This window comes from Nicotiana attenuata, unplaced genomic scaffold (assembly GCF_001879085.1).
Source record: "Nicotiana attenuata strain UT unplaced genomic scaffold, NIATTr2, whole genome shotgun sequence".
NCBI classification, from domain to species: Eukaryota; Viridiplantae; Streptophyta; class Magnoliopsida; order Solanales; family Solanaceae; genus Nicotiana; species Nicotiana attenuata.
Genome location: NW_017673143.1, coordinates 1 through 4,469, shown reverse-complemented (window position 1 = coordinate 4,469; position 4,469 = coordinate 1).

The following is a 4,469-nucleotide window of genomic DNA, read 5'->3' as shown; positions in this document are numbered from 1 at the left end:
ACTATTCAGTTAGATGAGAGTTTGAGATATGAGGAGGAGCCAATTGCCATTATTGACAGATAGGATCGCCAGTTGAGGTCCAAGAGGATTTCTGCAGTAAAAGTCCAGTGGAGGGGCCAACCGGTCGAGGAGGCGACCTGGGAGTCCGAGGAGGACATGCGGAGCAGATATCCCCACTATTCAGCAGTCCAGGTACTTTCTATATCCGTTTGAGGACGAACGTTTGTTTAAGAGGTGGAGAATGTAACGACCCGACCGGTCGTTTTGCCTTTTAGAATCCTGTTCCCCTAAATAAAGCCTCCTGTACTTGCTTTAACTAATTTACGACTTGTGGGGGGCGATTGGTTCGGAAATTGGAAGAGTTCTGAGCAAAAATATGTCCATTTGCTTCTTTAAGATTTTCTTAAAAGACCAAGTTTGATTTCGGTCAACTTTTTGGGAAAACGGACCCGGATTCATGATTTGACAATTTCGGAGGGTCCGTGGGAAAATATGGGACCTGGGCGTATGTCCGGAATCGAATTCCGAGGTCCCTAGCCCGAGTAATGAATTTTTATTTAAAATTGTTTAATTGAAGTTTTAAAGAATTAAAGAAACTAAGTAATCATTGATTCCCTAGGTATCGGGCTCGGATTTTGGTTCCGAAGCTTGGTACAGGTCCGTAATGTTGTTTAAGACTTGCCCGTAAAATTTGGTGCCAATCCGAGTAGTTTAAGGGCGTTTTGACCCGTTAGAGGAGAATTAAGAACTTGAAGTTCAATAGGTTGATTCATTTGGTTTTAGGGGGTGATTCCTAGATTTAGCGTTGTTTTGAGTGTTCTGAGGGTGCGAGTAGGTCCACCTCATGATTTCGAACTTGCCGGTATGTTCGGGCGGGGCTCGGGAGCCCCGATCGTCAAACGAGCGAGGTTCGCGCAAAGTAGGAAATTTAAGAAAACAACTTTCAGTTGCTGCTTCTGTCATAACCGCATCTGCGGTTCTTGGACCGCAGAAGCGGGACCGCAAATGCGGTCAATCTATCGCAGAAGCGGAAAGGGGCTAGGCCAAGGGAAGCCGCAGAAGCGGCCCAAGAACCGCAGAAGCGGTTCCGCTTATGCGCCCCTAGACCGCAGAAGCGGTCCACCCACCTTAGGCCCAAGCCGCAGAAGCGGCCCAAAAACCGCAGAAGCGGTTCCGCATATGAGGGCCTCGGACCGCAGAAGCGGTCCAGGCCCTTTTGCCCAGTTCTGCGGATGCGGCTCCCTTTTCGCAGGTGCGGGACCGCAGATGCGTTCCCCTAACCGAAGAAGCGAAAATCGCTGGGCAGTAGGCTTCATTTAATTCGAAGTCAAACACCATTTTATCATTTTACACTCAACCTTGGGGCAATTTGGGGACTCTTGAGAGAAGGTTTCAACTTAGCATTTCAAGGTAAGTTATTTCCACTCATAATTAGTTTAAATACATGTATATTAGGTAGATTAAACACTAAAAATTAGATAAAACCAAAGGGTTAGAGCTAGACCTAGGGTTTTAATAAAACTAAGATTTAAGCATGAAATTTGTTATGAAATGGACTAGAAATCATATATTATTGATCCTTAGGTTGTAGAGAACAATTTCCTTCGAAAAATCTCGGAATGCGGGCACGTGGGCCCGGGGTCGGAATTTAGGAAACTTGTGGAAAGGGTTGGGAAATTACTTAAATAGTTAGGATTTGGCCTTGTAAGCCTTTATTGACTAGTTCTTACTTGTTTTAATTAGTTTGTTATCGTTCGGCTCCAAATTGAGAGTTTGGGCTTGTTCTTGATATCGGAAGTACGCTTCGGAGCGAGGTGAGTCTCCTTTCTAACCTTGTAAGAGGGAATTGTCCCCATAGGTATAATAATTGAATTAATTGTCATTATATTCGGGGGCTACGTACGCACTAGGTGACGAGAGTCCGTACGTAGTGGCTATTATGTTAAGTCCGGGTAGTCTAGGACCCATAAGCATGCTCTACGTGACATTCTAGTACGTGTTGATTAATTCGGATTTATATGAACTATTTTGAGTAAGAAGAATGAGACTAGAGAATGACCCTTATCCGGTTTGGTCCTTTAAGGGAGAATACTTGGTATTTCTGTGTATGGCTACTCGTCATATACATGTTAATTGTTAATGTTGCTTATTAATGAGCTTATTTTCTATTTGACCGCGTCGCATGGGTGATTCACGAGAGGGGTAATAGATGCATCTATGGTTCGAGCCGTTCGACCCTCGGCAGTGCACAGTTTATTTTATGTTGGATCGGGCCGTACGTTCCACGGTGATTATTTGCATATGTTTTGCTTAGAAATCCTTCAAGGGCTGAGGTACATATTTGCTTAGACTATAGACAAGCATTCTTGTTAGTGTTTGGGAAAGAACTGTTACTCCATGATTATTAAATGTAAATAGCTTGAGATATCCATGCTTATTATAAACTCTTCGCATATTAATTGACCCTAGTAAGTATCAAGTCGACCTCTCGTCTCTACTTCTTCGAGATTAGACGGGATACTTACTGGGTACATATTGTTTATGTACTCATACTACACTTCTGTACTTATATGTACAGGATCTGAGGCAGGTTGATCTGGTTATCATTCCGGTGCGTATCCGTGAGCGGACTTGGGACTTCTACGGTGAGCTGCTTTCCCTCCATGTCAACCCGCAGCCGAAGAAGTCTTTCTTTGTATTTCTATTTTCTGTCTCTTTGGACTCAGACAGTAGGATAGTATGATATTCTTTTGGATGTATATTCTACTAGTTGCCCGTAGCTTGTGACACTAGGTTCTGGCACACACTTTGGTAGACGATTATTTTAGGGTTGTGTAATTATATTACTTACAGTATTTCGCTCTTCTGTTATAAATTCCAAGTTAAGTGTTTATTCCACTTCTTTCTAATTAAGAAGCAACATAAGAATTTTAGTAATGTTTCCGCAATGGCTTGCCTGACAAGGGTGTCAGGCGCCCTCATGACCTATTGTGGAAATGGGTCGTGACAATGGAAGTCATATCCATACTTAGGGGTGTCAATGGATATTCGAAAATCGATTAAATCGACCGAACCGTACCACACCGAACCGATTTTTAGGTTTCTTTTAAAAAAACCGTAGGTTTTTATATAAATCTATAACCGCACCGATAATTAGGGTAGGTTTTTTATTTCATAAAGATAAACCGAAAAAATACCGAACCGCACCGAATAAATAATTTTACATGTTGATAATATATTTATATAGTAAGTTTAAAAATATTTGCATTAAATTTTTCTTTGGGCCTTTGGAATTTTGAAAACTGTTATAAATCAACAAGTAACTAAACTCAAAATACTACTTCCTAAAACCTATTATGCTAATTCTACTTAAACTAAGTTATTTCAAGTATCTTAGCAAGACATAAAATATTCTAGCGATTTTGAGTAACAAACTATAATGTATTGAATATTTTCCTTTCATATAATTTAGATTTATCTTTTTGAATATTTAATCTTCTATAGACTTTATTCTTGAGTCCTAGCTTGGTTAATATCTTTCCACTCGTGTGATTTATATTTTCTTTGGCTTTGCTTGGTTTTGTTTACATTGTTGCAGAATAGTTGATGGATCTATACTCTAGCCATCTTTTATTTTTTTAATTCATCACCCTTTAAACAGTAAAAATGTCTAAAGAGTTTTGTTACGTTCTATAAAAGAACATATGTTATTGCATTCTACTGCTACTGGTGACTTCTACATAATATCTAAAAAAATACCGAAAATTAACTGAACCGTACCGATAACGAAGAGAAACCGACATGATTGGGACGGTTTCGAAAAGTTTAATTTCGGTTATACATAATAGAATAACCAAAAAATTGGTATGGTACTAATTTTATATAATAACCGGCCGAACCGAACCATTGACACCCCCATACTACATAAAAATTTATAAATAATCCATTACGAATCACACTTCAAATATACGCATTTACATAAATCTCAGGTGAGCCAGTCAGTGTAAATTTCTGAAAATCAAGTCTGAAAGTAGCGCGCCGAAGTTTTATTGTCCACTACTCAAATGGTCACGCAACTACCCAAATTATCTCTTAAAGTCACTTTTCTTTCGTTTGTACAACAAAGTCATTGAAACTCAGAAGGTCATTCAACTAGATTTTCCAATTTTTGGATTGCCAAATACCTATTTTACCCGCTAAATTATAAACATTTATTTATTTTTTTATTTTTTTGAACTTTTTAATATTATGATTTTCCCATTTTAATTTACATTATGGACTTACCTATAGAATAAATAAATATTATTTATAATTAAAAAAAATAAAAATTATTTAAGCATATATAACAAAATAATGAGCGTAGTAAAAAAAGTTAATTAGAATAATTTGTTAGTAATAATAATTTTAGTATTAACAATAAAAAATCAAAATTTATTTACACAATTCAGAATGAAAGAAAATAAAGGTTG